We start from the raw sequence: 11007 nt of genomic DNA on the forward strand, positions 1-11007 counted from the left end.
CTGGGGCCTCAACTATTTACCATTTATATAGACGATCTGGAGGAGGGGACTGAGTGTAGGGTAACAAAGTTTGCAGACGACACAAAGATAAGTGGAAAAGTGAATCGTGTGGAGGGCGTAGAAGGTCTGCAGAGAGATTTAGACAGGCTGAGTGAGTGGGCGAGGATCTGACAGATGGAGTATAACGTTAACAAATGCGAGGTTATTCACTTTGGAAGAAATAATAGCAAATTGGATTATTATCTAAATGGAAAGAAATTACAACATGCTGCTGTGCAGAGGGACCTGGGGGTCCTTGTGCATGAGACACAAAAACCCAGTCTGCAGGTGCAACAGGTGATCAAGAAGGCAAATGGGATGTTGGCCTATATCGCAAGGGGGATAGAATATAAAAGCAGAGATGTCTTGCTGCCTCTGTACAGGGCATTGGTGAGGCCGCAGCTGGAATACTGTGTGCAGTATTGGTCCCCTTATTTGCGGAAGGATATATTGGCCTTGGAGGGAGTGCAGAGAAAGTTCATCAGGTTGATACCAGAGATGAGGGGTGTTGATTATGAGGAGAGACTGAGCAGATTGGGTTTGTATTCTTTGCAATTTAGAAGGCTGAGGGGGGATCTTATAGAGACCTATAAGATAATGAAGGGGCTGGATAGGGTAGAGATGGAGAGATTCTTTCCACTTAGAAAGGAAACTAGAACTAGAGGGCACAGCCTCAAAATAAAGGGGGGGGCAGTTTAGGACAGAGTTGAGGAGGAACTTCTTCTCTCAGAGGGTGGTGAATCTCTGGAATTCTCTGCCCACTGAAGTGGTGGAGGCTACCTCGTTGAATATGTTTAAATCACGGATAGATGGATTCCTGATCGGTAAGGGAATTAGGGGTTATAGGGATCAGGCGGGTAGGTGGAACTGATCCACTTCAGATCAGCCATGATCTTATTGAATGGCGGGGCAGGCTCGAGGGGCTAGATGGCCTACTCCTGCTCCTATTTCTAATGTTCTTCTTATGTTCTTATGTTCACACATAGACACTCAGCTATACACACAGACACGGCTGTATACATCCAGCTATACACATACACACAGACACTCAGCTATACACACACACACACAGCTATATACACCCAGCTATATACACACAGCTATATACACTCAGCTATATACACTCAGCTATATACACTCGGCTATACACACACACAGCTATACACACTCAGCTATACATACACACAGCTATACACACTCAGCTATACACACACACAGCTATACACACACACAGCTATATACATCCAGCTATACACACACACACAGCTATATACATCCAGCTATACATGCACACACACACACACACATAAGAACATAAGAAATAGGAGCAGGAGTAGGCCAACTGGCCCTTCGAGCCTGCCCCGTCATTCAACAAGATCATGGCTGATCTGAAGCGAATCAGTTCCACTTACCCGCCTGCTCCCCATATCCCCTAATTCCCTTATCGATCAGAAAACTATCTACCCGTGATTTAAACATATTCAACGAGGAAGCCTCCACCACTTCAATGGGCAGAGAATTCCAGAGATTCACTACCCTCTGAGAGAAGAAGTTCCCCCTCAACTCTGTTCTGAACCGGCCCCCCCTTATTTTGAGGCTGTGCCCTCTAGTTCTGGTTTCCCTTCTAAGTGGAAAGAATCTCTCCACCTCTACCCTATCCAGCCCCTTCATTATCTTATATGTCTTTATAAGATCACCCCTCATCCTTCTAAACTCCAACGAGTACAGACCCAATCTGTTTAATCTCTCCTCATAAGCTACACCCCTCATCTCCGGTATCAACCTGGTGAACCTTCTCTGCACTCCCTCCAAGGCCAATATATCCTTTCGCAAATAAGGGGACCAAAACTGCACACTGTACTCCAGTTGCGGCCTCACCAGTGCCTTGTACAGTTGCAGCAAGACCTCCCTGCTTTTATATTCTATCCCCCTCGCGATAAAGGCCAACATTCCATTCGCCTTCTTGATCATCTGTTGCACCTGCAGACTGAGTTTTTGCGATTCGTGCACAAGGACCCCCAGGTCCCTCTGCACAGTCGCACGATGTAATTTTTCTCCATTTAACTAATATTCCAATTTACTATTATTTCTTCCAAAGTGGATAACCTCACATTTGCTAACGTTATATTCCATCTGCCAGATCCTCGCCCACTCGCTCAGCCTATCCAAATCTCTCTGCAGACTTTCCGCGTCCTCCACGCAATTCGCTTTCCCACTCACCTTCGTGTCATCAGCAAACTTGAATACCCTAGATTCAGTCCCCTCCTCCAGATCATCTATGTAAATGGTAAACAATTGAGGCCCCAGCACCGATCCCTGCGGCACGCCACTGGTCACCAACTGCCAACCAGAAAAGCACCCATTTATCCCAACTCTCTGCTTCCTGTTAGATAGTCAATCCCCAATCCACGCCAACACCTTACCCCTAACTCCGTGTACCCCAATCTTCTGCAGCAACCTTTTGTGAGGCACCTTATCGAACGCCTTCTGGAAATCTAAAAACACCACATCCACCGGTTCCGCTCTGTCAACCGCACTAGTGACATCTTCATAAAAGTCCAGTAGATTTGTCAAACACGACTTTCCCTTCATGAATCCATGCTGCGTCTGCTTGATCGAACCATTCTTATTCAGGTGCTCTGTTATTTCCTCTTTAATAATGGACTCTAGCATCTTCCCAACTACGGACATTAAGCTAACCGGCCTGTAGTTACCCGCCTTTTGTCTACTTCCTTTTTTAAACAGCGGCATAACAGTAGCTGTTTTCCAGTCAGCCGGCACTACCCCAGAGTCCAGCGAATTTTGATAAATTACTACTAACGCATCTGCTATTACCTCAGCCATTTCTTTCAGTACCCTGGGATGCATTCCATCCGGGCCCGGGGACTTGTCTACCTTCAGTCCTATTAGTCTACCAAGCACCACCTCCTTAGTAACAGTAATTGTATTAAGGACCTCCCCTCCCACCAACTCTCGATCTCTAATATTCGGCAAACTATTTGTGTCTTCCACCGTGAAGACCGACACAAAGAACTTATTTAAAGTCTCAGCCATTTCCTCATTTTCCACTATTAAATCCCCCCTCTCATCTTCCAAGGGTCCAACATTCACTCTAGCCACTCTATTCCTTTTTATATACTTGTAAAAACTTTTCACTATCATTTTTTATATTTTGAGCTAGTTTAGTTTCATAATCTATCTTTCCTTTCTTAATCGCTTTCTTAGTCGTTCTTTGTTTTTCTTTAAAGCTTTCCCAATCCACTAATTCTCCACTATTTTTGGCCACTCTGTACGCATCTGATTTTATTTTAATACTCTCCTTTATTTCCTTCGTTATGGAATTGCGGATAGCGAAGAGCATTGTCGGGCAATACAGCAGGATATAGATAGGCTGGAAAATTGGGCGGAGAGGTGGCAGATGGAGTTTAATCCGGATAAATGCGAAGTGATGCATTTTGGAAGAAATAATGTAGGGAGGAGTTATACAATGAATGGCAGAGTCATCAAGAGTATAGAAACACAGAGGGACCTAGATGTGCAAGTCCACAAATCCTTGAAGGTGGCAACACAGGTGGAGAAGGTGGTGAAGAAGGCATATGGTATGCTTGCCTTTATAGGACGGGGTATAGAGTATAAAAGCTGGAGTCTGATGATGCAGCTGTATAGAACGCTGGTTAGGCCACATTTGGAGTACTGCGTCCAGTTCTGGTCGCCGCACTACCAGAAGGACGTGGAGGCGTTAGAGAGAGTGCAGAGAAGGTTTACCAGGATGTTGCCTGGTATGGAGGGTCTTAGCTATGAGGAGAGATTGGGTAGACTGGGGTTGTTCTCCTTGGAAAGACGGAGAATGAGGGGAGATCTAATAGAGGTATACAAGATTATGAAGGATATAGATAGGGTGAACAGTGGGAAGCTTTTTCCCAGGTCGGAGGTGACGATCACGAGGGGTCACGGGCTCAAGCTGAGAGGGGCGAAGTATAACTCAGACATCAGAGGGACGTTTTTTACACAGAGGGTGGTGGGGGCCTGGAATGCGCTGCCAAGTAGGGTGGTGGAGGCAGGCACGCTGACATCGTTTAAGACTTACCTGGATAGTCACATGAGCAGCCTGGGAATGGAGGGATACAAACGATTGGTCTAGTTGGACCAAGGAGCGGCACAGGCTTGGAGGGCCGAAGGGCCTGTTTCCTGTGCTGTACTGTTCTTTGTTCTTTGTTCTTTGTTATCCACGTCCGGTTATCCTTTTTCTTACAGTCCTTCTTTATCACCGGAATATATTTTCGCTGAGTACTTTAAAAAATCTCCTTAAAAATCCTCCACTGTTCCTCAGCTGTCCTACCTACGAGTCTGCTCGCCCAGTCTACATTAGCCAATTCCACCCTCATCCTATCGCACTCCCCTCTGTTCAAGCAGAGGACACTGGTTTGGGACCCTACTTTCTCACCCTCCATCTGTATCAGAAATTCCACCATATTATGATCACTCATCCCAAGAGGATCCTTCACAAGAAGATCCTTAATCCTACCTGTCTCATTGCACAGAACCAGATCCAAGATAGCTCGCTCTCTCGTAGGTTCTGTAACATACTGTTCAATGAAACAATCCCGACAGCATTCCAAGAACTCTTCCTCAAGCCCTCCACGTCCAATTTGAGTCGACCAATCAATATGTAGGTTAAAATCCCCCATGATTATTGCCATTCCACTTTTGCACGCATCCATTATTTGCTTGTTTATAGCCCTCCCCACCTCTAAGTTATTATTTGGGGGCCTATAGACCACGCCTACCAGTGTCTTTCTCCCCCTACTATTCCTTATCTCCACCCACAACGATTCCACATTTTGCTCCTTAGAGCCTATGTCGTCTCTCACTACCGTCCTGATATTATCCTTTATTAACAAAGCTACCCCACCTCCTTTTTCTACCTGTCTATCCTTCCTAAATGCCTGATAACCCTGTATATTCAGTTCCCTGTCCCGGTCACCCTGCAACCACGTTTCTGTGATGGACACTAGATCATATTCATTTGTATGGATTTGTGCCATCAACTCATTTACTTTGTTTCAAATGCTTCGTGCATTCAGGCAAAGTGTCTTTATGCCAGCCTTTATCTGGACCCGGTTTGTTGAAGCGCTACTAACATCTCCCAAGCCCTCTCCTCCTTTAGCTAGTTGTTTATTCACTATACTCCTGGCATTAGAGTAGACACCTCTCAATCCTATGGTCTGACCTCTCCCCTTCTCTGTTCCCAGTCCACCTGCCCTCTTGCACTGCCTATAACCCTTCTCTGTTTGCGAGCTACCTTCCTCACTCTCAGTCACGTCGCTTTGATCCCCTCCCCCCAACCCATCTAGTTTAAACTCTCCCCAGTACACACAGCTATACACACAGGCACCTAGCTACTGCACACACACACAGCTATATACATCCAGCTATACACATGCACAGCTATATACACATACAGCTATATACACGCACAGCTATATACACGCACAGCTATACACACACACAGCTATATACACCCACAGCTATATGCACACACACACACACAGGCACCCAGCTACACAGGCACCCAGCTACACAAGCACTCAGCTATACCCACACACACTCACAGCTATACACTCAGCTACTACACACACACAGCTATACACACACACAGCTATACACTCAGCTACTACACACACACACAGCTATACACACACACAGTCACAGGCACTCAGCTCCTGGAGAACACAGACACTCAACTACTACACACACAGGCACCCAGTTACACAGGCAGGCACTCAGCCACTGCACCCAGGCAGGCACTCAGCTACTGGAGAACACACACACAGGCACTCAGCTACTGGAGAACACACACACAGGGAGGCACTCAGCTATTGGAGAACACAGACAAACACTCAGCTATCGGAGAACACACACAGGCACTCAGCTACTGGAGAATACAGGCTGGTGCTCAGCTCCTGGAGAACATAGTCTCAATGAGCAGCCTGGCTATATTCATGTGTAAGCTGCACTCTGCTGGCCTTATTATAACTGCTGGACACTACCTGATACTTGGCATGCCACAGTGGCCTGATAACATCCTAGTATGGTTGACAACATTACTTTAATTGAACTTTTGCTGTTGTCTGTGACAGAATTTGATTTGATTTATTATTGTTACATGTATTGGTATACAGTGAAAAGTATTGTTTCTTACGTGCTATAGAGACAAAACATACTGTTCAGACAGAAGGAAAGGAGAGGATGCAGAATTAGTGTTACAGATCAACTTAATATAAGGTAGGTCCGTTCAAAGGTCTGAAGGCAGCGGGAAGTGTAGATGGAGTCAATGGATGGGAAGCTGGTTTGCGTGATGGTCTGGGCTTCGTTCACAACCCTTTAAATTACACATAAGTGTACCATATGATGCCATAATAAAAATGACCGCTCCATAATCCTGTATATAAAATAACATGTTACAGCAATTGTCCTCAGTTAATTTAATGATTAGATGCAGTTTTTCGTAGATATGAAATCATTTTTAATTATAAATACTCCCGAACGTACGAATTATATATACTTGTGACAATTCCCCGCTATGTATTCTGTAGGGAAATGTCAACGCGTACTAACACTTAACTTATTCATTTTCATTTTATTGGTCAGTGCAGCGTTTGGATCAACAGCTAAAATGGCATAATCACATGTTCAATTAATAGTTAGCAAAGACTTGAGTGTAAAGCGAGCATTAATGCGATTACTTTCCTGTTTCGCTTTGTGTTCACGCGTATCTTCATTTTCGATGTGAAGTGGACATTATATTGTAGGGTTTATTAGTAACGTTCAAATAGGCGCATCGTTGGTTTGCACAGGTACAGCAGCAGCCGCGAAGCTGAGAGTGCATCAAGCGTGTTTCAATTTGTGTTACAGTTTATTCAAAAAATGAATCATAGAAGAGAAAAGGGGACGGGAAATTCAACAAAGAACGTTTGCATGCTGACAGATCAGCAAAAGTAATTTTCATTCGCATTTCAATACAATCGTATTAACCACCTGAATATGGGTTTAGCGCACATATGTTTTTGTTTCTACACGCAAACAACTTGCTATGTAAATAAGACAGCCAGAACTTGGATGCACATAACATCTTTCATGTTCTAGAGGCACCCAAATAATTCAGTCAGTGAAGTGCTTTTTAAAGTGTAGCGTTCAAGTTCTGAAGTGAAGCTTGAATCCACGACTTGTGATTCAGACCACTGAAACGCGAACGAACAATTTTTAATATCCCATTTGATGTTTATTTTATTTAAAAATTCTTATTTTTCTTTATGTTGATTCTCATTTATTTGTGTTTCTATAATGCAACTGGGACTCCAAGCCACCTAAATTGCTGCAGCATGGGTTCCGAGCGTCAGGAAAGAGACACCACTTCTTGGGGTTGTTAAAGGTAAAAGCCCCAAAGTGAATAAATATTTAGTACTCGGGGATGCAGTATTCAATCGTTCAATTGTCCTTATTGTGTGTCTGTTGACTTTCCTCTGTTGTGTGTGCTGTTAGTCAAGCCTGGGTGTTGGTGCAGAGAAACAGATACAAAACTGAAAGAGAGAAGAAGCCTTAAGCATGAGAGCAGGCATTTTAAAAGCATTGTCGGTTCGGGGGATTAGCGGGATAAATACATGGGGTTACGGGGTTAGGGCCTGGGGTAAAATGCTCTGTCGGAGAGTTGGTGCAGACTCAATGGGGCGAATTTTACCGTCCCACCCACCACGGGAATCGGAGCGGGCGAGGGACGGACCGTGGAAAGGTCTGTTGACCTCTGGCAGGGTTTTCTGGTTTTGGAGCGAACGAGGCTGGAAAATCCTGCCTAAAGGGTCAAATGGTCCCTTCCTGCACTGTAGGGATTCCGTGTTGAGACATAGAACTAACTGGTGATCATCTCCGCAAATCTCCAAGGCATAAGACACAATCTTTGAGGACAAAGATTAATGTCCTCATTATAGAATAGTTTAAATTTACCGCTGCTGGCCTTTACCTTTCTTCATAGAGTCATAGGCCTTTACAACACAAAAAGAGGCCCTTCAGCCCATCATGTATGTGCTAGACATCAAATACTTATCTATTCTAATCCCATTTTCCAGCATTTGGTCCAAGGCCTTGTATGCTATGGCATTTCAAGCGTTCATCTAAATGCTTCTTTAATGTTGTGAGGATTCCCACATTTACAGTGAGCTCAAGAGTCCCACCATCCTCTGGTGAAAATATTTTCCTCAAATCACCTCAACATCACCTCCCCTGTACCTTAAATCTATGTCCCTTGGTTATTGACTCCGATGGGGAAACGTTCCTTCCTATCTACCCTATCTATGTCCTTCAGAACTTTGCACCTGTGCAGAGACACTCACCTCGGTGGGAAATGTTTGTGGACAGTTTCTGGGCCACTCTCTGGTGAGTACCACACTTCTGCAATTACACATCGAGTGGAGGCTGAAACATCAAGGGAATGGCCCAATAGAGTTCTGATGGCTCCCAGAACACCTCTGGCCCAAGACAGATGTCGGGCCTTTGGAAACATTCACCCCAGCAATGGTGGAAATGGAAAATCAGTGCCAGGCTTTACTGGAAGGGGTGTCAGCAACCTTCCAGCAAACGCAGGCACAACTGGAGAAATCGGGAGCTTCATCTCTCAGGAGATGGTGCAGGCCTTGTGTAGAACCCAGGCCAACACTGCAAGGGTAGCATCTGCAGTGGAAAGCCAGGGCCAAGATATCCGTATCATGACTGACGATTCCCAAGGCGTGGCCCACTCAGTAATGTCCATGGCTGAGGCTCTAGCCACCAGGGTCCAGTCACACACGGACATGTCACTGGCATTGAGGGACCTTGCTGATGCATATTAGAGCTTGGCCCTGTCAAACTGGACCACGTCTGAGGGCATCGAAAGCACAACCCAATCACAGAGGGACATGTGCCAGTCCCTGAGGGCCAAGGCTGAGGGCATCAGAACCATGATGCAGACAACGGCAGGACTGGCAGTGCCAGATGATGGTGAGGCTTATGGAGCTCATTCCAGCTGCCTCTCCTTCCCAAGGAGTGACCCGGAGGCAAACAAGCACCCCGAGGGAGGAGGAAGTGCTGAGCCCAGCCTGGGACCTTCAGCCATGGCATTTCAGGCTGTCACCAACCCTTTTAAATCCCTCCTTTCTGACAGTGTTGAATCTCCTGGGCAGTGGGCTGAACGGGGCAGAAAATCGTCACCTGTGACAACCAAAGATCAGCTGGGGCCCTCTAGGTCCAGGCCCTCCAGAGGATGCCCGCCAAAGGCATCACAGGGCAGAGGGCATGGCCATCTGTAGGCCACCTTCACCTGTGCAATCTGGGAACACATAGAAGGAGTGGGAGGGAATAAAAGAAGAGGAAGATAGAGGACTATTAGATAGGCATGGGTGAAGTTTCACAGCTGTAGTTAGCGCAGAAGGTAACACCACCTGCACTGTAACTAATAAACACATGTCACCTCCATACCGATTGGCCCATCAATGTTATGTCTTTCCTTTATGGGGGGTGTATTGGGGAGGTGGGGGGAGGGGGGGGGGTGTGTCGATTGATTAGACCTCTGATTTTCCCACAGGCTCTCCACCCTCATTCTGAAGTGAGGGTCTCTGACAGCAATGGTTTTAGACTCCTCCCTATGACAGCATCACCAGACCATTACCCTGAAGATCTCACCCTCGAGCCGCCCAACCCCAATCCCTTATTGTTCTGTGGAATCGAGTGAACACCTCACTGCACCAATGATGAACCGGGAGGTCATCAGAAAGGATGGAGTCAGACTTCAGATTTTCAGAACCACCACAGCTTTCCTCACAGACGCTGGTCACCACCCTCCAGCCTTGAGAAGAGACCCGTTAACACTGCCAACCCAGGCCCTCGGAGCAATGTTGTAGGACTGGGGGTGGTGGTGGGGTGGGGGGGGAGTAGAACAGAAGGGACTGGCAAGGATTGGGGAAGAGGGGGTAGGAAGGAGATCAGTATAATGGGAATGGCGGAATAAGGGACTGGGCAAGGCAGGGTTGAGGATCAGGGGGGTGGTGAGGATCGATCTGTCGGAAATATATCTGGAGGCAATGAGGCCTTCCCTGGTCCTATGTTTCTGTCGGATCCTGGCCTCTGCCTGTTCAGCTTCTTCGGCCTCCTCCGCCTCTCTGTGCTGCCCCTCCTCTTCTGACGAGGCCACTTGTTCCTCCTCTTCCTCCTCCACCATGTCACCCCGCTGCTGAGCCAGGTTGTGGAGGAGACAGCATGCGACCACTATCCATGCCACCCTCTTAGGGCTGTATAGTAACACCCCATCAGAGTGGTCCAAACGGCGGAACCGCATCTTGAGGAGACCTCGGCACAATTGGATGATGCTCCTAGTGACAGAGTGGGCCTCATTGTAATGGGTTTCCCCCTCAGTCTGGGGCCTCCGCACTGGTGTCACCTCCCCCAACCACCAGTATGGACAACCTGAGCCCAGGCACTTTGCAAGACACTCCTATACACCCTGACATAACTTTACTGATGACTTACCTCCTTGCTCCTCCTTGGTGCTCATTCCAACAGGTCCCCGCTTTTGAGGACCATACCGAATACCGGCCAGCAGGGGTGGGAGCATCGCGGGAGGCCATTGCATCATGACATGCTAATTAGCAATTTAAATATTGATCAGGTTCCTGCCCATTCTGGGCAGGGACCTGATTGGGGATGGCATGGCAGGTGGGGGCATCAATCCATTTTTCAGCCAATGCCTGATTCTCTGGGCCAACGTAATTCCCACTGGGAACTAGCAGGCCAGGGAACCACCCCATACCTTCCTCCACATCTATTGCACTGTGTAAACCAAAAGACCTTATTTTAAACCAAACCATCCTAAACAACAAACAGATGTATATCGAGCTACTTAGAATTCAGCGTGTGTGTTTTCTCAAGTGTAGAGTTAATCTT

This window comes from Mustelus asterias, chromosome 10, assembly GCF_964213995.1.
Source record: "Mustelus asterias chromosome 10, sMusAst1.hap1.1, whole genome shotgun sequence".
NCBI classification, from domain to species: domain Eukaryota; kingdom Metazoa; phylum Chordata; class Chondrichthyes; order Carcharhiniformes; family Triakidae; genus Mustelus; species Mustelus asterias.